This window comes from Benincasa hispida, chromosome 9 (assembly GCF_027475165.1).
Source record: "Benincasa hispida cultivar pf3 chromosome 9, pf3_genome.v1.1, whole genome shotgun sequence".
In the NCBI taxonomy this organism is placed as follows: domain Eukaryota; kingdom Viridiplantae; phylum Streptophyta; class Magnoliopsida; order Cucurbitales; family Cucurbitaceae; genus Benincasa; species Benincasa hispida.
This window is the reverse complement of record NC_143486.1, coordinates 93,678,930-93,705,417: the sequence shown is the minus strand read 5'-3', so window position 1 is coordinate 93,705,417 and position 26,488 is coordinate 93,678,930. Positions and strand designations below refer to the sequence as shown.

The following is a 26,488-nucleotide window of genomic DNA, read 5'->3' as shown; positions in this document are numbered from 1 at the left end:
GAGGTGGATGCACGAGAAGATAATCAAATGTGAGGGCTATGTGTTGGCTAAAGGAAGAGGAAGACACCTTGGGTCGCGATGATACAAGATTGCATTAATGGTGTAAGGAAAGGACACTTGGACATGCGGCCAAGTAGGAGGTGTCGGCCTTGGAGAGATTCTGGACGCCTATAAATAGGGCCAAGGACTTCAGATGAGAACTTAAATTCTCTTCAAAGGACATAAATAAAAGTGTATGAAGGCTAATTGGGGGGAGACTATGCGCTGATGAAGGAACGCATGCGTTGGTAACAAAACCATGCATCGGTCATGAAGTTCCAAGAGAAGGAGATGTTGTCGGATAGGAAGGTTTGAAAGTAGCATCAACTTGGGACAAAGAGTTCTCCCAAATTACTCATGAGTTTGGAGTGATTCTAAAGCCACCAGAAAGCTCTAAGAGTCTAGTTTTTAGGATAAGCTGCTAGAGAAAAAACTCTAAGGAATCGGGCTGGAAAATGAGGAAAAGGTAGAAGGGTCGAGCCGTCGGGTAAGCTTAGGTCAGACTTGATATTTTGATGATTCCGGCCAAACCACGAGAAGTTATGAGCTAATATTTTGCGGTAAGCTTCCTGAGACATTTTAGAGCATATTTTTAGAAGGAAGTATCTCGAGATAAGACCTAGAACTATAAGTAATCTGAGCTTTAATTTGAATCTGGAATTTAGGAGTTCAAAAGAGGAGCCCGGGAAGATCAAGGGACTTTTAAGAGAAATATTCCTATCCTTACCAAGGTGAGTGGTACTTTCTTTTAAGTCTTAAGCATATATTTTAGAGTAAGTTGTATATGCTTGTGTTATGAATGAGTATCTAGCATGAGAATGAGATAATGTGATCGGGATGGTCGGGGGTCAATAGACTTAGTTCCTGAGCTCGAAAGTTAACCTCACGAGATGGTCAAGGGACCGATAGGTCTAGTTCCTGAGCTTGTGGGAGGATCCTCGTATGTGATGGTCAGAGAGCCGACGAGCCTAGCTTCTAAGCCCATGAGAGGGGAGCTATGTACACATAGGAGACATTGGGAATAAAAGGGAACGCAAAAGCGTAAGCATTTATGTTTAGTAACAGTTAACTATCTACCGTGTGTGTGTAGGTAGGTAACATACTCATTCTAAGTAGTTATCAGTTTAGCTAGCTACCGTACGTGTAGATAGAGTTGAGAACAGACCCATTCGAAGCTGAGGTTTGAATATAACTTTGTATATATGATATACTTGTTATTTATAAGTTGAAATAGACTCTAGAAGTTGCTTACCACTCACTGAGCTTTGTGAAGCTCATTATTTTCTTTCATGTTTTTCTTCCCAGGTAGCGAAAGGTGAGAAGTTTCACGATGCTGCTAAGGTCAAGGTCTACCACATGCCACAGTCGCACTTTCAGAGGGTTTTAAGAGTGGTTGTTGTAAACTTTGTAGTTAAGTCTTGGAGTTGTATAAATGGTACATTGTTGTAATATAAAATGGGCCTACTTAATCAGTTGTTGTTATCTTCTTGACTTAAAGTTTATTGAGTGTAGTAAAGAGGTTCCGTTGGATAGTAGGTATCACAAAAAGGTGGTATCTGCGGTCCCTCATGCCTTTCTTCAGGCTCGGGAATGCAGGCTCCGGATGAGATGTGACACTGACTCTCTCGAGATATAGCTCCGGTCGTCACTCGAAATGGAGGAAGGAGATGAAGAACTCTGAAGCTTTCTTTTCACACATTAGTCTGGATCGCAGAGATAACTTTGGATGAGTTGAAATTCTGCTCAGCGGCTTCTATTTATAGAGCTTGGATCATCGACAACATTAATGGACTGCTCTGATTCTGACATTTGCGGCGCGTTAGTCCTTTTCTGAATCTCTACTGCTAATGGCGTGGTAGGTGAAATGTCAACATCATCTTTTGATTTTTCGGAGAGATACGTTGATGCGTTCATTCCACCAACCTTGCGTTGATCCCACTAGTATATGTTATCGTGTAGCCGCAATCGTGCAGTGATCGCATTCGCTTAATACCGCAACTCTACACGATGACCGCAATCGCTTGACGATCGCAAGTCCTAAGCGATTGACGCATGCGGCTGATCACCGCAACACCCATGCATTGATCGTATGCGTTCGTCTTTGCGATGGAGAGTTTCTACGCATGCGTCGTCTATGCAGTAGCTTGGCTTCCGCATTTGCATCCACTTCCTGTGTTAGCTACAAAAATAGACAATTGAACGCATAATAACACGTCATAGTGGGTTAGCCGAGATTCATCATGATGATCAACACAAACTCATTTTCTAATGAATTCCTAACATAATTGCCGCATATTCTGCTTAACAGCCCTCATAATTCTAAATAAAAGGTCTATGATGACATGCAGAAACACCTTCAAACTTAGAATCATGCTTGTCCTCAAGCATGCCTTATACTCAAGAAATTCTAACTCACCTTCTTGCTTTCCTTTGCGATGACCAGCTTCTCATAATATAATTTACTCGTACCTCTAACCATCGCCACAATGCTCTCGTCCACTTTGGCTACTTTTTCAAAAAGATCTTTTCCAAGTTTAAATCCGACAAGCCTTTGCTCAAAAACTTCTTATTCATTCACCGCAACTTTGCGTTTAGATTTTGAGAATGCGTTTGTTCAAAAAACTTCAAAAATTTGCGATGACTTATTCAAATGCGGCGTTGAATTTGGTTACGCCTTTTGTTTTGGCTTACCCCGACGTGTGTCATGCGGGCATCCAACTTCGGTTGCATTCCATATTCAACTCAACTCTTGTCTTGCTTCTTGCACTGGACAGAGGAGTTTCGCTTATGCGTTGATCCAGGCGGCTTACTTTCGTTTTGGCTTACCCCCACGTGTGTCATACGGACATCCAACTACGGGTAAGTGCCTTTCACCACTTAATTCTTATCAACATGGATTTCCCCATTGCGTTGACAGTGGAGTTGTTATTCTCAAAATTCTAATTTTTTTTTTTTTTTTTTTTTTGCAAAAGATCGCAATGTAATGAATGCAATTCTCCGAGACCACTATCACCCCCAAACTTAGAGGTTGGCAGCATTCTCACCGCAAAGCTAAAAGCAAAATTACAGGAATGCGGTAATAAACGTTTGATCGAAGGTTTTCACGCAATAAAACTTAAGTCTTTCAAAATTTGAAGAAGCTATTAAAAGTAAGGAGCGCCTTGTGATGCTTAGTTAGTGGATGCGGTGAATTATACGTACCATCATAGAAACACCGTAAAGGAGCGCAATCCAAAAAGAAAGAATTTCAAAAGGATAATGCATAAAGGATAACAAGAAAAGAACTTTAGGCGAAATAATGCATGCGATCATGCGTTGGAATCCACGCGATCGAAGCCATGCGTTGAAGGATGAAAGGAATTCTTCCGTTGTATTGCACACTGAGGAGACTTATTGATCCACCTGCAAGGAACAATCACACCACAACCAAGAAAGTAGCCGCATATCCAAAATAACAATAAAAATAAACTAAACTATGAAAGCAAGGTAAAGATAGAGTAGAAGACGTCCTTGGAAAAATTGGAGTGTTGTCACCGCAAGTAGTCTTCCATGCAGGAGATTTCTCTCAACTACTTGGGTCTAGATGCCTTGACCATTGAAACTTCTGGCAATTGTTGGGCACATGTTGGCCACTATGTGCTTAGAATTACCTTCAGCTCATGTAACTGATTACCTTTCTTCCTTGGGGTCAATACTGGCTTTTAGCGCATCGCTTACACTTCAATATTGGTTGCAACTTGGTCGCACAAGCTACAATACTCCTAAGATAAAAAGGTTGCTTGCAGAGACACAAAACTCAACAAACAATTAGCTGCCAAGTCCCCGACAACGGCGCCAAAAACTTGATGACGGAAATTTAGATTACCAAATCGTCAAGGACTTGATAACTAAAATTATGTGAACGCAATATGCGATGCATGTCTTAAGGTATGCGTTGATTATCATGCATTGGTGGTCATGCGTTAGACTTACAATATGCGTTAACTAATATAAGCGATGACCATGCGTTCCTGTCATAAATTTTCTTACACTCACGCCAAGTATAACGCGAATGCAAGTTTCTCAGATGATCCGAGGTCAAACTCAAGGACTTGTAACTAAATGCTATGCAGTAATGTGCATGCGGCGGTTGAATAAAAGAATGATGGAGGGGTTTCTATGCTAACACTACTTCTACTCCTAAGTAAAAGACAAAGCAATGAGAATATGAATGATAGGTAGAGACATGACAACCGTTGATGTGAAATAAATGGATGGGAAAATAGATAAAAGGTGAAGACGTCTTCATCACAACCCTTAAGAGTGACCGCAAGGGCAACCTCAGCCAACACAAGCTATGCGATCATGCTACACACACTTGAGCCTAATTCTAGGACATATTCGATGTATATGCGATAGTGCCGAGAAGCCTATGCCTGCCTAAACCTCCATAACCCACTCACGTGCTCTCGCCGCATGAGCATTATGGCCGTATACCACCGTATCCTACTTTTGGATGTATGCATATCCTATCCATAGGGTGCATACGTTGTATGATAGCAAACAGAAATTGAAGGAAACACAGAAATCTTACTAAGTGATGCAATGAAAGTTAAGAGTGCTAAGTAAAGAAAGATGGAGATGGAATTGAAGGAAACACAGAAATGCATTGAACACATAATGTATTAATTCCTTAATCCCAAAATGTAATACAATACAATATAAGAAAAGAAGAGAAAACGAAATGACCAGTTGGAAGCAATGTCTTGCTTCCAGCAGATGTGTGTCAAGGCTGCCAGTGGTGCCATGGATGGGCGGTGGAACTGACTCTCTTGAGATCTAGCTCTCGTCGAAGGCTTCGTCATCGCTCGAAATGGAGAAAGGAGATGAAGAACTCTCAAGCTTTCTTTTCACGCATTAGTCTGGATCGCAGGGATAACCCTGGATGAGTTGAAATGCTCAACGACTTCTATTTATAGAGCTTGAATCGCCAACAACATTAATGGACTGGTCTGATTCTGACATTCGCAACGCGTTAGTCCTTTTCTGAATCTCTGCTGCTAACGGCATTGTAGGTGAAATGTCAACATCATCTTTTGATTTTCTCAATTGATGTGTTCATTCCACCAATGTTGCGTTGATCCCACTAGTATGCGTTATCGTGTAGCCGCAATCATGCAGTGACCGCATTCGCTTAATACCACAACTCTACATGATGACCGCAATCACTTGATGATCGCAACTACTATGCGATGGACACATGCGGCTGATCACTGCAACACCCATGCATTGATCGTATGCGTTCGCCTTTGCGATGAAGAGTTTCTCCGCATGCGGTCGTCTATGCGGTAGCCTGGCTTCCGCGTTTGCATCCACTTCCTGTGTTAGCTACAAAAATAGACAATTAAATGCATAATAACACCCATGCATTTCTGCATGTCATCACTATCCTTTGAGAAAACTTTAGGATTGTGGTTTGTGAGAACCAAAAGTGAATATGAGAAGAGGGAGGAGAATTTCGAGAGATAAAAACTCATAACATTTTTGTGAAGATCACTCTTGTAACAACAACCCATCCTACAAACGTTTTGCAGGTACTTGATCAAATGAGAGAGACAAAGTGAGTGAGAAACGTGGGAGTCATCCCACGTTTCTGTTAACTCCCTACATGGGAGTTAACTTTTAATTTAAAATAAATAAATAAATAAAATTAATTAATTTAATAATTAATATTTAATTAAATCTTATTTAATCAATGATTTCATTTAAATTATATTTAAATGAAACATCTCTCACTTAACTTATAGTTTTAATTCAATTAATTAAATTAAATTAAACTAAATAAAATAATTAATTAATTCTCCAATTAATTAATTATCAAATTAAATATAAAATATTTAATTTAACCTACAAATGAATCATATTCAATTGTATTTCTCTCATAACCTATAGTTTTAATGTGCATCAAATACACATTAATTTTTTAACTTATAGTTTTAATATGAATCCAATTCATATTAAATTAATATTTGAACTCCTTCAAATATTTAATTATCCCATAAATTAATTTTGAATCATATTGATAACTTGTAGAAATATAAGTTATTTGGCCTCTTCAATCTAAAACAATTAGGAAAAATCTCTGAAAATGTGATGATTTGCTAAGAAAATTCATATAAATAATTGCAGCATGCAATCGCACGCACTCAACGCATAATCTATCTATTTAAAAGCTAAATCTTTTTTTTTTTTAAGTGCAGAATGACTGATGATGCAATCAAATGAGAAATCTCAACGCTTACACATGATCGCATAGCTAGGCGAAACGGTGACTCTAGGCAATGAGACATGGCGCAACACTTGGGGGTGGAGGTCAAATCAAAGACTAAGTTGGTGGCTGATAAGAAAGCTTCGCTGCAGAGCCAATGAACTTTTGACGCGTAGCAGGCGGCACATCAGGGTATGGAATTTAATGCACCTTATCAACTCTATCATAAGTAAGAGAAGAAAAGTTATCCTCGTTGTCTATAAATAGCCATGAAATCACCATGTGGAAAAAAAGGGGGAGAGAATGTGCAAAGAGAAGAGTCAAGAGTACAAATTCTGTCAAAGGAGCCCTTTCTCTTACATCCATTCAAAAACCTTAGTGAGAGCTTCGGTTTCCTGTGGGAGTAGAAGAGGAACTCCATATTTCAATACTTGCAGTGAAGTAGTCATTTAGGAAGCCGAGGGAAACAAGAAATTGTGCACCATGGCTTTTTTGTTTAAGCATGGCAAAGACTTATTTCTTTAGTATGAATACATATTCATTTCAACTTTCATTCATACTCTCTTTATTCATTATGAGCAGCAAAATCATTCATAGGTATAGAAGCATCTAAACTAAGTAATATCTAACTCATGCATTTCACTTGTTTTATGTATGCCTAATGAAATACTTGGATATCTCGAAAGATTACCCTAAGTAGATTAAATCTTGGTTTGAGAAAATTAGGGATTTAGAACTCATAAAACAAGAAGAGACGTTCCTTAGAAATAAGTAACATCTTTTGTATTACACATTGATCACATGCATCCTAGAGATAGGATAATGTGGCATGTACATTGAGAAGTGTAAGTTCTAATATTAAGTGCATCACATGAACACATATGAGATTAAGTGGCTAAACTTATTAACCAAATTGATCAATATTCGTTAATTTTGGGTACACTCCACTAAAGACCCACAACTGCACTTTTCTCACTGTAGATATATTTTTGTGTCCAAGGATATAGACCAATAACAACAAGTTAGTGCTTCACGAGTGTTTGTAACACCAGCTGGGTCAAATTATTGTTTTTCTCCTGGGTTACCTCTATTTCCTTAAGTATCAATGTTCCTCTAATGAACAACCTATTTGTGATCCAACCATTAAATAGAAACCCTCTCGGACCAGTGAGAGGGTAGGGTTCTTTGTTCAAGTCCCAAAAACACCACTAAAGAAACACTTATCTACTTAGCCTAAAGTCGAGAAGGTGTAAAATTCATTTTGTATTATTATGTTCCCAGCTCCCCACTCGCTCTTGTCCCCAAAATGGTAGGCCTATTGAGTTGGCGAACTGGTCACTCTCACCCATGCAAATCAAATGAAAATCCCTTGTGAATAGGAGTTCATAATATATTCAAGATTAAGACTAAGTTGCCTAGGTCATCCTATTGAAATAGAAACCTAAGAAGTCAACGGTGTTACATCTAGTCGTTACTATTTCACGGTTCATCTTGTGCAAGCTCATCGCTACAGTGCATACCTACACGAACACATTGTATTGTTATGTTTGTAGCAAATACAAAGTGTGTCGTATCTATAGTGTCACAAGGATAAGGTATCTAGCCTGATCCCTATACTATAGACTCTTTAGGCTGTATCTTGAAGATTGATCCCTGTATTGTTCTCTTAAGTGCTGATTCTTGGTCTTGAACAATGGGGCCCCGCCTTCTCTTGGTAGAGAGGGATATGATTCATAAGTGGTATTATGAATAAGTTGTTCAATAGAGGGTCAATGGGAGCTTAAGGAGCAAGATGTATTCACAGGGGTAAAACAGTAATTTTAGACCAGCTATAAATACGAACGATTTTTGAAGGATCGATTTACCGATTATGGTTAAAATGGACAGAAATACATCTATAGTGAGAAGAGTGCAACTATCGAGCTATAGTGGTATGTCTTGATAGTTAACAAATAGTAATCAATTCGGTTTAAAGAGTTTAACCAATCAATTATAAATTGTTGGAGCTCATGATCTGTAGGTCCATTAGATCCCTCTACTAGCTTATAAATTGGATTAATAAATTGAGTATTATTGGATGAAATTTGAAATTAGGATTATGAATTTGAAGCGTTCAAATTCATTTTAGGGTTTCAATTAATGGTATACGATACAATTGAAATGTTTAATTTAATCAGAATTAAACAAAACTGGTGAATCTATTAATATTTAAATTATGATTCAAATATTAGTTGTATGAAATTGAATCATATTAGTGCAATTGGTGTTTTATTGATTTAATATTAAGATATTAAATTAATAATTTAATTAAAAGGTTTAATTAAAATTAAAATTAGTCTTATTTAAATTAATTAATTTGAATTAATTTTATAAAACTAAATATTTAAATAAAATAGTTTATTTAAATAGAAAATCATTTTTTAAACATTTTGGTTAAAAAAATGATTAAATGAGATTTAATGGCCTTTTCCCATTTTTTGGAAAAATCCACTATCTCATTTAAGTGGTTAATTACCAAAATCCATTTTGATATCATTAAATTGGTAAAGCAGGAGCTGGTCTCCATACAAACACCATATCCATGCATCATTTGAGCCTATAAATTGAAGCTTAAGGTTGAGAAATGGGCATGCATTCTATGATTTTGAACTGAAGTTCTGCTGAAGTAAAACCCTCTTCCCTCTCTCAAATTCATCCAAATCCAGTTCAATTTGAGTGTTTCCACCACACAATCCTCACTTGAGATCAATAGAGAAGATCTTAGTGGTGGTTTACTTGAAGATTCAAGCTCAAATTAGTGGATATCCTGTTGAATTCGTGGAGGTTTCTTCAAAGGTAATATGTAACTCAACCCTCTTGTAAACTTGTTACGAGTAGCATGTTTAGATCTCAAATTCAGAGTAGTTAGAGTTCTTGATTCTAAATTCTTCCGTTACATGTTATCTAACTCCTTCAATTGGTATCGGAACATGACTCAATTATCGTTAATTTGAGTTTGGTGAGTGAATTTCTAAGCATGTTTGAGTTTGTCACTGATATGGTATAAATTCAACTTTGGCATTAGATTTCTCTTTGATTCATTTGTTAAATTTGTAATTGGCTCTTGATGATGAGCTTATATGTGTGCTCTAGAGTCTGTAATTTATTTGGAGTCATTAGAGTTGAAATTAGGCTATAATTTAGAGATTGAAGCAAGTAAGGTCGAGTAGCAAAACAGAGCTAAGGTTTCTGTCAATGAGTGTTGCGACGCTGTTCATCGAGCGTTGCAATGTCACGGGCTCGCTGATGAACAGCGTCGCAATGCTAGGGTGCAACGTCACGACACTATTCATCCCAGATCAGAATTTTTCATGCACTGCCAGTCCGGTTTGCGGGTTGAAGGAATCCGGTCCGACCGGTTCTTCCTCAAATCGGTCCGATTCAAACCTTTAAGAAGCCTTGGTGGTTCCGTTCAGGCCATTTTGTACAATTTTGTAATAATTTAGTAATTTTTTACCACTTAAAATGCCAAAGTTGAACCATAAGTTTTATTTAATTATTTTATGCATGTGATGTGTATTATTTTTTAATTAAATATGTTTGTGCATATAGTATGCCATTTTAGATTTAAAATCCTACCTTAGGTAAACATGTTACATGCATTATTGTATTTTATAATTAGTTATAATTAGTTATAATATATAGTATACATGTTTTAGGGTTTGTTAAAATTGATATAAGTGTTATATTAATTTTAAATACCTTTGAAGCATGTTATGGTTTGGTAAAGCATGTCTATTCATGTCTATTTTATAAGTTTGTTATAAAATGAAATTAGACTTTAAAATCCATAACAAAGATAAACAACATGCTCATTTAGATTAACAACTTGTCTTAAGCGGTTAAAATGGATTGTTACCTTATAAAATTTGGTTAGAAAAACTCAAATTGGGTCATAAACCTATCTAAGGCTGGGGGTACTTAAGTTGATGATTTACGTAACACCTCTTACCTGGGGATTATGATCGAAGTGTTGAGCGTTGTTAACTGATTTTATGAGCTTGCATGACCGGTGTGGGGTTTAAAACTGGTTTAAACGCTTAGACATCGTAGGTTGATATCCAAATATAAATGTTGTACTTGGATAAAAATCACATAGACTTAGGTTGTTTAAAATTAGCCATATTAAACTTAAGTAAATGAATACCCAAACATTTAGAACATTTTCATGGGAGATTAACAATATATTTGATATATAGTTATTAGCTCTCACGTCCCCAAGAGTTCACATCGTGAGATCCATGCTTGGTTTCGTGTCACTTTTACCGTGACTACTCCATTTAGAAAGTGTTTTCATGGGTCAATAATAAGGTGAATGGGGGAAGTAGTTCATAGTAAGTGAAGGAAATGTGTCAACATTGTCCTACGGTCTCCTCCATTAGTTTGAACCGTGAGATTCCTATGTTATGCCTGCTGTCGTTTTTAGGCGGCAATAGCTATTATTCACCACGACGATCCCTACGGAAGGTTGTAACATTGGATTCGGAACAACCCAAGATCCAAAAATGAATAGGGTCTTATATTTCCGTCTTGGATGTTATCTTTCAACTCGTGGGCATACTGTTCTATAAGATTTGAAAATGGTGGGTCACACTTACAAGAATTACTAATTGTTAGTAAAGATCTTGACCGAAAATGGTAACCAAATGAACTATAGGAATAAGAGTTATTCTGGATATAGTATTTGGTCAAGATTGTCTTGCTTTAGTGAAGGAATTTTTTGACTGCCCCTCGGTAGCAACTATTTTAAATCACTAAAGTATGGTTACAAATAAATAAAGAAAAATGGGTACTTTACTTCTTTGCTAAAATTGGATTTAGATGCATAAAGTTTAATATAATTTGTTTAATTTTTCCAGCAATGTCTAATTCAATCATACAACTGCTCGCTTCTGATAAATTTAATGGAGAAGGGTATTCCAAACTAGAAATCCAACATAAATACAATATTAGTTGTGGATGATATGAGGTGTATGTTAATAGAGGAATGTCCTCCGATTCCCAGTTCTATAGCGGACCGAAATGTTCGGGACACCTATGATCGGTGGGTTAGGGCTAACGAAAAAGCCAGTGCTTATATTTTAGCAAGTATATCTAATGTACTTAATAAGAAACATGAAGTAATACCCACTGCCCGTGAGATTATGGCGTCGCTTCAGGAAATGTTCTGGCAACCGTCATCTTCTGTTCAACATGAAGCCATTAAATATGTTTATAATACATGCATGAAAGATGGTACCAACATCAGAGAACATGTTCTCGATATGATGGTCCATTTCAATATTGCTGAAGCTCACGGGGCGACCATAGATGAAAATAGTCAAGTTAGTATGATATTAAAATCTCTTTCGAAGAGTTATTTAATTTTATGTACTAATGTTGTGATGAATAAGATTAATCACAATTTGACAACACTATTGAACGAACTACAAACTTACCAGTTTATGATGAAACTATGGGAATGTATTAGCAACAACGGAAGCAACAAGGATCATTTATGCACTCTAATTCATTAATTTTGGCAAAATATAAAGCATGCTCTTGCAGAAAACAAGTGAGTTTCATGACATACCTTTGTAGAACCTCTTTAAAGCTTGATCTCCAACTGCAATCTTCTCCAAATCTTGTTGCAGACCACCTCAAGATCTTCCCCACTATTCTCTTGGTGCTATAGATTTAGTTGTGGGACTCAAAACAAGCTTGAATCAAGGGATGATGGAGAATTGCTCACAACAGCAATCTTGGTGAAGAACAATTTTTTCAGCACGAATTTTCTCTAAATTCTCTCTTGATTGCATGCCCAAAATTCACTCCAAACTTATTGCCGACCATCATGCAAGGAAGAGATTTGCGTGAGTTACAGGTCATTCTTGGAGCAACGCAAGGAAATATTGATGGCTTTTGTGTGAGCAAGTACAAGATGGATAATGGAAAAAGTGGTTTTTCCATTTTGTGTATTGCATTTTCCAATTTTCCAATTTTATCTCAAAATCAAAATTTGATATTTCTAATATCCATTTTGATTTTAAAAACTAAAAAAATAAAATTAGTTTCATAAAATAATTTTTAAATAAAACTTAATTAATTTAATATCAAATATTAAATTAATTTTTGTCAACATTCATCTTTATATATTCAAATCATATTTAAATATAAATTCTCCTATTCCGTTTAATTCTTAAATTAAACATGTAATTATATCTCATATAATTACTAATTTCCTTAATTCTAATTTGAACGTTTTAAATTAACTTACCACGCTATTCTAGAGCTAGTCAATTTATGAGTTAATAGGGAGACCTCGCGGATCTATAAATCATGGACTTCAACAATCCGAGATTAATTGGTTAAACTCATTAGACCAGATTAATCCCCATTCGTTAGCTAGGTCACTCCACTAAAGCCCATAGTTGCACTCCCTTCACTGTAGATATATTATGTCCACATGATTTAACCATAATCAGCAAGTCGACCCTTCATAGGTTGTTCGTAATAACGGCTGGGTCAAATATCTGTTTTACCCCCGAGGTTACGTCTTATTCCTCAAGTTTCTGCTGATTCTCTAATGAACAACTGGTTTGTGATCCAATCATTAAACCAAACTCTCTCAGCCCAGTGAGAGGGTGGGGCCCTTTGTTCAAGACTTGGATTCAGACTTGAGAGAACAACCTTTCTTCTATCCCTAAATCGCGTAGGCGTGAACTTCGTCTTGACCCCTGAAATGGGAGTCTTATTGAGCTGGCGCTATTGAGCTAACCCTCATCTATGCAAATCTAAGGGTAATCCCGAATAAATAGGAGTTCATTGTTAGCTCAGGATTAAGATCGTGTTACCTAGGTCATCTAGGTGAAATAGTCAATCTTATACAGTAAACAATATTATAAAGTAAGAGTGACTTATTTCTTAGTCCGATCTTATGCAAGCTTTGATACCACCTTTCACGCGGTCAGCATTTGAGACAACCAACGTGCGGCACTTGGAGGCTCTTGCTTGTCTAAGAGTGCACCAAGTAAGCCTTAAGAAGAGTTTTGGCCTATTCAAAGCTCAAAGAGAGTCGCTTGGGAGGTTTTAAGATGAGTAGGCAAGGGAACTTTGGGTTTGAGTGAATGAGAGCTTTGTTGAATTGTTTAAAGGATTGGTTTATAAATGATCCATACCAAGCTATTTATATACATGCCTCACCGACCTAGGGGCTTATGGCCGACCTTGGGAGGTCAGTTTAGACCCTCCTAGACATTTCTATATGTGTCTTAGATACATCTTAAGCCAAGGCAATTCTAGAGTCTACCAAGTACATACATGAATGTTCTAGACACTTCTAGGCTATTCTAAACTCTTGTAGAGTATTCTAGTGTATGTACATTTGGACTGCGTGTTGGGGTCTTCCAGCATGGTCTAGAGTCATCCGGTACTATCCAGCATGTTCCTGCACCTTCTTGGATCTTCTAGAGGTCACCGGGACTGTCCAGCACATTCTAGCATCGTATGGCACTGTCTTGGTCCTATCAGACGTATCTCGGACGTTCATGAGGGGCGCTGGCCTTGTCTAGCATCGTCCAGGTCTGCCTGGCCCTGTCTAGAGACTTCCAGCAGCTTCTCGGGCGGTCTGGAGTGCTCTAGGGTCGCCTGGCATCGTCTAAAGGCATCTGTCACTGGGTCACACGCGCAGGGAGGCGCGCACGTCCATTGTATGCTTGCAGAGTTGCCTGACTGGGTGTTGTGCGCGTGCTGCCGCACTCATGCTGTGGTGTGCATGTTGAGCCTTCGGCCGTGCACCTAGGCAATGTGCGCGTGCACGTCTACGTGCCTGGCCACAGGCACGCTTGCGCTGATGGTCGTGCGCGTGTCTGCTGCATTAGGCGCTTGGTAAATGCTTGTCCGAGCATGCGCCTGCCTTGGCATGCCTTCGCCTGCTTATGTCTTGGCATGTCGACATGTTGGGCGTCCGTGATGGGCTTGCGCCAATGATAGGGGCACATGAGTGGCCATGTGTGGCGACTTAGGAAGGCCTTCCGACGGGTCATGACTTCTTTCTTGGTGGTGCTAAAGGAGCCTTGGGCCTTGTATTGGCATGATTTGAAAAGCCATTTTCGCAGGGTGTGACACCCTCCCCCACTTGATTTCGCAACGTCCCCATTGAGTTTCTTCTCTTGCGGTGCTGTCTTCTAATCACTTGCATGGCTGTCATTTCCTGGGACTCAGGTTTCTCCATGCTCTTTAGGGAGATCATTCGGATATTGTGATCCTCAAGCACCAAGAGAGCATCGCGGGATAAGGCTAATAAGGCATCGACTTTCCTAAAGAAGGCTAGACCAAGTATTGTCTTATGATCATCCATAGACACAATTGTAAAGTTTAGCTCACCGTGCCAATCACCAATCTTCATCTTGACTCCCCAGGCTATCCCTTTTACTTGCTTGGCCTCGGAGTTGACGGCTTTGATTGACGCTCCGTCCCTTGTATATTTTAAGCCAAGTCTTTGAGCTTCTTACACATCCATGAAATTGTGCGTAGCTTGGGTATATAGCATCACAGTTGCGTCCTTCCCATTTATTGTGGCATCTGCATATAATAGGCCTTTGTCCTACTTCTTATCAGCAGAAGCCTAAAAAATGGCCGTTATGCACTGTAGCGAGCCCATGTATGCCGTGGACTCTTCAACCTTTTTCTCCTTGTCCTGTTGTTGTTCTATAATAGCACTAAGGGTGTTCTTGCTCGGGCAGTCTCTTGTCCAATGTGGCCCATTACAAATGAAACAGGGCTTAGAAGGTGTAGACTTAGAAGACTTACTTTCCCCTGTGGCCGAACCTCGCCCCTTTTTGCCATTCGTCATTTTTGAGTCCCCCTCATCCTTGCGGGTGTGATCCTTCTCTGGTTCGAACTTTCCTTCTTCCATCAAAGGAATGGGCTTCTTAGTCCGATCTTATGCAAACTCATTGCATAGGATGCCCCCACTCTTCATGTCATAACATGTACGAATTAGGATCACATTGTATGTAGCACTTTACAACTCTTTGTAACAACTATAGAGTAGGCCATATCCAATGGTGTTACCAAAATAAGGTACCCAATTTTATTCATGTACCATAGATCATTTTGACTATTTACTCGAACCTGATCCACTCTTATGTCTCCACATAAATTTCAAGTACTCATATAATAGTCATGGGTCTTAGTTTATTGGACTTAGACTTTCATACAATTTATAAAATCAATAATAAGTTTATTGATTATAGAAAATGTTTATCATTTTACAAACTGCGAGTTTTAGGACATAAAACTCAACAGAAACTTAAAGAAAGTGAAGTAAATGTTATGTCACGGCCAAAAAAGTTTCTCAAGGGTTCTTCGTTAGGAACGAAACCCACTGATAAAGAGAAGTTAATTTCGTCGTCTTCAAAAGACAAAAGTGTTCAAATGAAGACGAAGGGAAAAGGGAATAAAAAAACCCACTGCAAAGAAAAATAAAGGTCCCAAAGGAAAATATTTCCATTGCGGAGAGGATGTGCATTAAAACGTAACTGCCCAAAGTATTTAGCTGAAAAGAAAGCAGAAAAGGAAAACCAACGTAAATCAGATTTACTAGTAGTTGAAACATGTCTAGTGGAGAATTATCACTTAACTTGGATATTAGATTTGGGCGTCGCTAATCATGTTTGCACTTTTCTACAGGAAACTAGTTATGGGATTGAACAAGAAATGACTTTCAAGATGGGAACAGGAGAAGTCATTTCGGCGTAAGCAGTGGGAAATGTCAAGCTATTTTTTGGAGAATCTTTCATCTTACTTAAGAATGTATATTATGTATTTAAGATAACTTAATCTCCATTTCCTATCTGCTAGAAAATATGTACATAGTATCTTTTTAATTTAATGAAGCGTTTGTTTTTTCAAGAAGTGTTCATATTTATTCTGCAAGACTCGAAAATAACTTGTATATATTAAAACCAAATGAAGCAAAAGCCATTATAAATATATAGATGTTTAAAACAACTGAGAATCAAAATAAAAGACGAAAAATTTCTCCTAATGCCTATCATTGGCACCTCAGACTTGGTCACATTAATCTCAACAGGATTGAGAGATTGGTTAAAAACGGTCATCTAAGTCAGTTAGAAGATAGTTTTTTACCTCCATGTGAATCATGTCTTGAGGGAAATTAACTAAAAGATCTCTTTCTGAAAAAGGTCTTCGTGCCAAAGAACCTCTCGAACTTATACATTCAAACTTCTGTGGTCCGATAAATGTAAAAGCACGAGGTGGATATCAGTATTTTGTCAATTTCATTGATGATTACTCTAGATATGGCTATATTTACTTAATGAGTTATAAGTCTGAAACTCTTGAAAAGTTCAAAGAATTTAAGACCGAAACAGAAAACTTGTTTGGTAAGAGAATTAAAATACTTTGATCTGATCGAGGTGGTGAGTATATGGACTTACAATTCCAGAACTATTTAGTAGATCATAGAATTCAATCCCGACTCACAGCATCTAGAACACCATAACAAAACGGTGTTACAGAAAGGAGAAATCGAACCTTGTTGGACATGGTCCGATTAATGAGGAGTTACACTCAGTTACCTCAATCCTTTTGAGGGTATGCAGTACAGACTGCGATATATATTCTGAACGTCATTCCCTCAAAAGGTGTTTTAGAAACACCGCATGAGTTATGGAAAGGACGCAAAAGAAGTTTACGTCATTTCCGGATCTGGGGATGACCAGCACACGTGTTGCTACAAAATCCTAAGAAACTGGAAACACGTTCGAAATTATGCCTCTTTATAGGATACCCAAAAGAAACAAAAGGAGGATTTTTTTATGATCCCCAAGAAGATAAAGTGTTTATATCGAAAAATACTACATTCTTGGAAGAATATCATATTAAAAGGTAAACGATCATTTAGTAAATAGCACGCGAGGTGTAATCGGTAAGCGATCACTTAGAAATATCATAAAGGTAAGCGAACGTGCATGCACTATCGTATAGGCATTGATTTTCTAAGCGATGACACATTCTTTAACACATGTCCGCGCATCTCATGCTTAACACACCGTGAGTTATTTATGCGTCTCAAAGTGATCTTTCAACTCACTCATCCGTTATCAAAACAGAAGAGATGCTGTCCCATTTCCCTTTTAACCGTCCAATGAATGTGATCTCATAATATTTATAACATATAAATTAATATCATATATTAATTATAGTATTTTCCTCCACTAGATATAGATCATATTTATATCTAATTTCCTTCAAATTAATGTATCTCATACATATAGTTAATTATATCATATATAATTAACTAGTTCAATTATATCATATATAATCGAACTCTCTCTTATCAATTTGAACATTTCAAACTAACCCAAAAACTGACTCTCAACTTGTATCCAAGCTACCAAGGGGACCTTGTGGACTTATGGCTTGAAGCTCCAACGATACGTGAATAGCTGACTAAACTCTTTAGCCACGAGATCCACCATCCGTTAACTGTCAGATATTCCACTAAAGACCGAAAGTTGAGCTCTTCTTACCATAGATATATTTCTGTGTCCATTGGATATAGCCAATCATAAGTACGATAACCCTTCACAGATGCTCGTAAGTACAGCTGGGCCAATTTACCGTTTTTCCCCTATAGTTACATCTCACTCCTTAAATACTACTGATCCTTCTAATGAACAATACAACATAGTCCAGCTATGTGTGAACACCTCTCGGGCCAAGAAAAGGTATGTGGCGCCACATCGTTCAAGCCCTAGAATCAACCCTTAAGGGAGCTATCTATCTACTTGCCCCTGCATCGGGGAAGGAGTGACTCCATCTCGTGTAGTTGAGTTCCCAACTCCCAAATCAGACGAATCTTCAAAGTGATAGGTTTGAGTTGGCGAACTGGCCACTCGCACCCATGCAAATCAAAGGACTGCCCTCAATGACAGAAGTTCCCAACTCACTCAGGATTGAGGTCATGTTACCTATGTTCATTCTAGTGAAGTGAAGTCTCTGTCATGAACGACATTATATCACGAGGCGTTAACACTTCGTGGTCAGGCCTTATACAAACTCTTTGTATAGGAAGCCCCACTCACATGTCCCCTACACGAATGATCAGGATCAGACCATCTGTGACAAGTCACAACACTTGGAACTATTCCACAAAGCGGGCCGCATTCATAGCGTTACCAGGATAAGGTTTCCCTCCTATATCCATATACTACAGACCATTTTGGATATCACTTAAGACATGATCCCCTTGTATGTCATTACATACATGCTTAAGTTACATAAAGACAACCAAGGATATTAAGTTTATTGGTTTGTGGAAAAATAAAAACATCTAAATGTGCAAAGTCAAGAAGTGAAGTAAATATTATATATATTATACATCACAAGTGTTCTTACAAAGTTGTTTACAAACTACGAGACATAAGACTTTAGGGCACAAACCCCAACATAAATAATAACCTAAATGGTTTATAGTAACTGGATAAGGCTGGGTACCTTATCCTAGTGACACTATGGATACGACCCACTTTGTAAGTGTTACAAGTGTTGTAAAGTGCTACAAATGATCTGATCTTGATCATTCATGTAGAGACATGTGAGCAGGGGTATCCTATACAAAGAGTTTGTATAAGACCGGACCACGAAATGATTAGTCTTTTTATATAACACCGTTAATAATAGAGACTTACATTTCACTAGGATGACCATAGGTGACATGAGTTGAATCCTGAATGAGTTGTGAACTCCTACTCATGAAGGCAGTCCTTTGATTTGTATGGGTGAGAGTGGCCAAATTTCCAACTCAACAAGCCTACCATTTTGGGGATTTGTTTGACTGGGGAGCTAAGAACACAACTACACAAAACGGAATTCACACCTTCCCCGATGTAAGGGTAAGTAGATAAATTGCTCCCTTAAAGGCTGATTCTGGGTCTTGAACAAAGTGACCACATCTTCTCCTGGCCCGAGAGGGACTTGGTCATAGTGGGACTATGACTTATTGTTTATTAGAGGAATTAGTGGTACTTAAGGAGTTAGATGTAACTACAGGGGCAAAACAGTAATTTTGGCCCAACTGTTCTTACGAGCAATTTGTGAAGGGTCATCGCACTGTTGATTGGTTATATCCAATGGACATAGAAATTTATTTGAAGTGTGAAGAGTGCAGTTGTTGGTCTTTAGTGGAGTGATCGGTAGTTAACTGATGTTGGGTAATTTAATTAAAGAGTTTAATTAATTATCTGAATACCGTTGAAGCTTCAATCTACAAGTCCATAAGGTCTTCTCTATAGCTTAACAGGGATTTAATTGAGAATTAATTTTGGATTAAATTATAATGGATCAAATACATTATAATAATTATATCACATATAATTAAAACAACTTAATTATATCCTATATAATTAAATCCCTCTACTAATTTGAACAATTCAAATTAATCCAAAAACTGATTCTCAATTAATCCTATTGAGTTACCAAGGGGACCTCATAGACCTGTAGTTTGAAGCTCCAACGGTACATGAATAATTAATTAAATTATTCACCATCTGTTAACTATCGGGCATCCCACTAAAGACCGACAACTACACTCTTCGCACTATAAATATATTTCTGTGTCCATTGGATATAACCAATCAACAGTACGATGACCTTCACAAATTGCTCGTAACTACAGCTAGGCCAAAATTACTGTTTTGCCCCTATAGTTACATCTAACTCCTTAAGTACCACTGGTCCCTCTATTGAACAATAGATCATAGTCCAACTATCACTAAACCCTTCTCGGGTCAGAAGAGGGTGTGGCGCCACATTGTTCAAGACCCAGAATCAGAGAAAACCATTTCTCTACTTACCCCGACCTCGGGGAAGGAATAAGTACCTTCTTATGTAGCTGTGTTCCCAACTCCCCAATCAGATGAATCCCCAGAATGGTAGGCTTGTTGAGTTGACGATCTAGCCACTATCACCTATACAAATCAAAGGACCATCCTCATAGGCAGGAGTTCACAACTCACTCAGGATTTAGGTCATGTTACCTATGGTCATCCTAGTGAAATGTAAGTCTCTAATATGAACGACGTTATATAATGAGACTAAACATTTCATGGTCCGGTCTTATACAAATTCCTTTATATTGAATATCCCTGCTCACATGTCTATACATGAATGATCAGGATAAAATCATTTATAGCACTTTACAACAATTATAACACCTACAAAGCGAACCATACTCGTAGTGTCACCAGAATAAGGTACCCAACTTTATCCATCTACTACAAACTTGGATGTTAGTTTATTGGTTTGTGGTTAATGCAACTAAAATATTACATATTTTATTAAATAGACAATGAGTTTGAATAAAATATTATATATTTTATTAAATACACAATGATTTTGTTTAATAATGTTTACAAACTATAAGACCCTACGAGATTTAGGGCATCAACCCCAATACTAACATAATGTTAGATGGTGGCACTACAAAAAGAAAGGCCTACTTCGATCATCTTTTATCGAAGGATATAAAAACCTTTTGAAAAATGTTACATTAATCAGGGAGATTTAAAAGTCTTTGAAAAATATTTGGTCTTTATTAAAGGTTATTGAAAACTCTTTGAGAAAAATATTATATTTATCATAGGACCTTAAAAAAAAACATTTGAGAAAGATATTATATTTATCAAAGGAGTTTAAAAATTATCTACTCTTTATAGAAGGTTATTGAAAACCTTTAAAGATATTATATTTATCAAATGCTTTTAAAAAACCTTTGAAAATTATCCACTCTTTATCGAAGGTTATTGAAAACCTTTGAAAAAGATATCATATTTGTCAAAAAGTTTAAAAAACCTCTGAAAATTATTTGAAAATTATCCACTCTTTATCAAAGGTTATTGAAAACCTTTGAGAAAGATGTTATATTTATCAAAGGAGTTAAAAAACCTTTGAAAATTATCTTACTCTTAAGGTTATTGAAAACCTTTAAAAAAGATTTTATATTTATCAAAGGACATTAAAAACCTTTGAAAATTATCTACTTTTTATCGAAGGTTATTGAAAACCTTTGAAAAATATATTATTTATTGAATGTTATATTATCCAAGAAGTTTAAAAAACCTTTGAAAATTATCTACTATTTATTGAATGTTATTAAAAACTTTTGAAAAAGATGTTAAATTTATCAAAGAACATTTAAAACATTTGAAAAATATATTATTCTTTATTAAAGAAGTCTAAATAACCTTCGAAAATATGTTATCCTCTATTGAAGGTAATTAATTAACCTTTGAAAGTAATATCTATTTTTAAGTTTAATATATATTTTATCAACAACCACATTCTTTAAAATATATATATATATTATCTTTTATCAAAATCTTCACATACTCATTTTTTTCTTCCTTTGTTCAATATTCTTCTTTTATATTTTGCAATTTCATATACGTTGTTTTCATCATTCACCCACGATTTTTAATTTTGGAGAAGTTTGTCATCTCAACTTGATCAGCTAGCAAGGAAGATTTGAGTATTTGAGGCCAACTAAATGAAGATTTGGTTTCATGAATTAACAATGAGGATTTTCGACAAAAGAGATAATCACCAAAATGGCTCTATTTCTAGTTGCTTTGAGCTTTGACATATCTGGAACAACTTCTAGATCAATCAAGAATTTCCTGAGCCAAACAGCTTCCTTAGCAACTTCACAAACCACTACATACTCAGCCTCCATGATGGAGTCAATGATGCACCCTTGCTTAGTGCTTCTCCATACTACTACCCCCATTATATTTTTATATTTTCTAATTTAGAAAAGAAAAAAAAATCCTTCTAAAGGGTTAATTCTCACTTTGTCTCCTAGGGCTGAATTTCCTTCCTCTCTGGTTGAATTTCCTTCATCTGTTCATCTCCAACTCGATTGTCGAGGCTGTTTGATTGCATTGTTCAATTGTCCTCAATAGTGTGGTGACAATTTCTTTCCTTTGCCTTTCGAGTTTCATCATGAATTTTTGTTGTTCAATAAACTCTACCATTTCATTTGCTTTTGGATCTGGATTTTGAATTATTGATTGTTTGGATTTGTTCATTTATTGTTTGTATTTGGATCCACAGTCACTTCCAATTCCGACGACCAAGTAAGAGAAAATGGCATCAACCGTGAAGGAGGATAGCGATCGATTTTTTGAATGCTTCAAATGTGGCATTTCTCCACCTCGTAAGTACTATATCTCTTATTTATTTCGACTCCCTTCTATCCTGGAAGCCTAGCATATTTCACGAAGTAATGTAATGTGAATCTCATTTTAGAAGTTATCCATCATCTTCCTAGTCAGAATCTGATGTGAGGAAAAAAAAAAGAAAAAAAGTAAATTGAAGCATATTTATGAGTTTTGGAGAAGAAACATGTGATATCTTTGTAGAATGATTAAAAACTCTCTTCGAAGAAATTCTTTCTTTTCAAAAGGGAGAGAGAGAGAAAGGGAGAGAGAGCTAGCTTCGTACAGTATATTGAAACAATTAATTTAATTTGAAACTTTGTCAAAGTCATTCTCTCTCTTTTTTTAGTTTACTTTTTTTTTTAATTATTTTATTAAATTATATTAATTTGTTAGCTTTGTACAGAATATTGAATGCATTTCTTGTTGACTGCTTTTTTTAGTAATTGTGGATAGCTTCTTAAAGGGTTAATTTATTCTTCTCTTATTGATCAAAGTTGAATCCTGACAAAGTATTTTCTGTATCTTTTAGTTAATTTTATTTTATCAAATGTAGAATTTTTTATATTTTGTTACATTTTTAGTTTTATCTTGTTTGGTAAATAGAAATATATTTTCTATGGTTTAATTTCTTGTTCACTCTCTTTTCTATTATGTGTCATTCTTTAGTTAGAAAACATTTGAATTGAAATAGAGAATACTACAAATTGGATCGAATCGAATGATGGTCTATTTCTTACTCAATTATATTATATAACACAATTACACCCATTAATAATCAAGAGTTGTGTTAAAGTTAATATATTATGTTAAATCATCAATGTTTATTTTGTTGTAATTGAGTGCAAATTGTTGTATTAATTTGAATGATAGAATATATTTCGATGATAATTATATGGGAAACCTTGATGTTGCAAGATGATGTATAGATTTTCATGAAGTGACATGTGTTTGTTGTAAACACTTGAATTTATATGTGTTAGTTTTGAATTATAATATGTGAATTTGTATTTGTAGTCGGAACTTAAATCATATGCTTCTCAACTAATCGATGGGACACTTGACATGAATGAGGATGAGATTTTCATACGAGTATTTGGACCGGAGAAACACGGGTGTGTTCGTGATTATGGAGTAGGTGTTACTCCTTCTGAGTTGTTTGGATCGTCGTCTAGAATACACAATCTTGAGTGTCGCCATAATGAGTCCGAAGCTTCAAGAATCTGAATGACAAAGAAAAGAATCTGAACAACAAAGAAAGGTTGAGGTAGAAGCACTTAGGCATCAAATAAGTGAATTAGAAAATCATTTTGAGGATATATTTCAAAAAATGATGGCAGAGATGCGTAAAAAATTTGTTTCTAGTTGATCGATTGTAGTTTGATTTTTATGACATATAAATTTATTTTCATCCATGTCGTTGTCTTTTTTTTTTGTTATTCTATTCTTATACTTTGTAATTCATGGTACTACAGGTAGTAAAAACAACATTCCGAAATTTGTCAATAAATGTGCTAAAAGGTTTTGTAAGAGAATTTTCGAAGGATATACAATTGTTGATAAATAAGTTTTTATGAAGGTTTTAAAATTTTTGAAAATAACATGATAAATCTTTAAAAATAATAGAAAACCTTTGAAAAAGACCACTTAATTATCGATAAATAATTTGACAATTGAAGGTGTATTATTAAATGTTTTTTTTTTTGTCAATGTTCTTGTAGCGTGGTTTTAAACTGCCTGCCATCTAATGTCATCACAATGCCGGAGTTAGGCGTGCGAAAGAGCTTGGATACGATGGCGGTTTTAACCCGTCATCTAAACCATTAATTTTGGGTTCTAATATTCATTAATAAAGAACATAAAACGGTGGCATTTTGAGCGTAGAAACTACCATCTTTTCCTTATTGGATACAATGTCATTTTGGCATAGGTTAGAAATCCCAAAAAACCCTCAACCATTGTTTCAACCGGCTGTTGACGAAGGTTGACGGCGACTGACGACGGCTAAGCGACAACGGTTGATGACGACAGCTATCAAGTTGCGGCTGACGATCACTATCAAAATGGCGCGTGATCCTACAGTAAGCATATAAAAAAAGATTAGGGTTCGAATCTCGCGGGGTTTCAAAACTTGTGGTCTCAGTTCAAAAGAATAAGATCCTACATTGAAATTTTGGTCAGTTCTTTGTCGTTTTCCCAAGGTATTCTCTTCTCCTTTTCATTATTTATTTGCTTTTACATTAGATTTCCATATTCCAAAAAATCAAATACGTTTGAGTTTCATATTCTGCTCAGAAAGAATAATTGCAAAGCAAGTGCCCCAAATCAGATATATGAAAGTGACCACCTCTTTCAAACAAAACCCTAATATCCGCCATTGAACTCTTCCTCCTCAAGCTTTTCCATCTCTTTCTTCCATTACAATAGACATTATTCGAGAATTGGCGAAGAATCAAAACGACGTCGGATTCCGCCTTCTGAAGCAGCTGCTGCAGACTGAACACAAAGCTAACAACATCATCTTCTCGCCATTGTCAATCTACACGATGCTCACTCTCCTCGCCAATGGAGCTTCATCCGACGCCCAAATGCTCCAACATTTGCTTTCCTTTCTCAACTTCAAATCCATCGATCAACTCAACTCCTTCCTTACTCAGCTTTTCCCCTCCGTCTTCCGCGGCACATCCGCCGATACCGGTCCCTGCGTCACCACCGCCAACGGTGTTTGGATCGCCGATGATCTTCCCGTCAAGCCGTCGTTTCAGAAGCTTCTCGAAACTCTCTACCAAGGAAAACTCAATCTCGTCGATTTCGTTAACAAGGTACGGGTACAATAAAACTTCATCATTATCACTCGATTTTAATCGTTAGGGCTTTTTTTCGTTCCATCTCCTCCAAATCTGAGCATTAATATTCTAAAATTTCAATTCGATTGATTGAATACTGGTTGTCAAAGGTCTAATTAGTTAATAATTTGTATCAATGCTTGTGCTTAAAGCCGCGTGAAGTGATGGAAGATGCAAATGCTTGGGTTAAAGAATTGACTCGTGGACTCATTCCCGAAATCTTGACAGACGTAGACGAATCAACCAGAATGATTTTAGCCAACGCCGTCTACTTCAAAGCTGCTTGGTCTGATAAATTCTCCAAGGCCTTAACCTAGGACCAAGATTTTCACCTTCTCGACGGATCCTCTCGCAAAGTTCCTTTCATGACTACCTCTGCTTATGCCCTCCACGCCGTCTCTGTTTTCGACGGCTTCAAAGTCGCATCCCTCTCTTACCGAAGCGGCGGCAAAAATTTCCACAAGCCTCGCCGTTTCTCCATGCTCATCTTCCTCCCAAACGATCGCGACGGATTGCCTTCTTTGATCGAAAGAGCCTGCGATGAATCTGGATTCATCGATCGCCATGTACCTCCATATCCGGTGAAGGTAGATGAATTTAAAATTCCCAAGTTCAGATTCGGTTTGGATTTCGAATTGGAGGATATGATGGGGGAATTAGGGCTGGGTTTGGTGTTTTCGGCCGGGTCGGGTTTCACGGGAATGGTAGAAGATCCGGCGGGGAGACAACTGTCTGTTTCGAAGATGGTTCATAAGGCGGTGATAAGCGTCGACGAAGAGGGGACGGAGACAGCGGCGGTGACGGTGTGCAGAATGGTGTGGGATGCTGCCTTGTGGAAGAGAAAGCGATGAAGATTAAATTTGTTGCAGATCATCCGTTTTTGTTTGTGATTAAAGAAAATGTGAATGGAACTGTTGTGTTCATTGGTCAGGTGCTTGATCCTTCTCTCAATTAACGGAATGAATCACTGTTCATAAGTTTGGAAATTTAGTTTATCGATCTGACGTGGAAATGTGTATGTTACTGGACTACACCTTTTGGTGTTTGTTTTATAGTATTTCTAATTATGACAGTGAGAAATTTTAACTAATTAA

General features: G+C 36.9%; 1 pseudogene; it reads left to right on the top strand.

Annotated features, from left to right (window-relative positions):
* Positions 1-309: 309 nt before the first annotated feature.
* Positions 310-26,488, top strand: LOC150034207 (serpin-ZX-like; annotated as a pseudogene).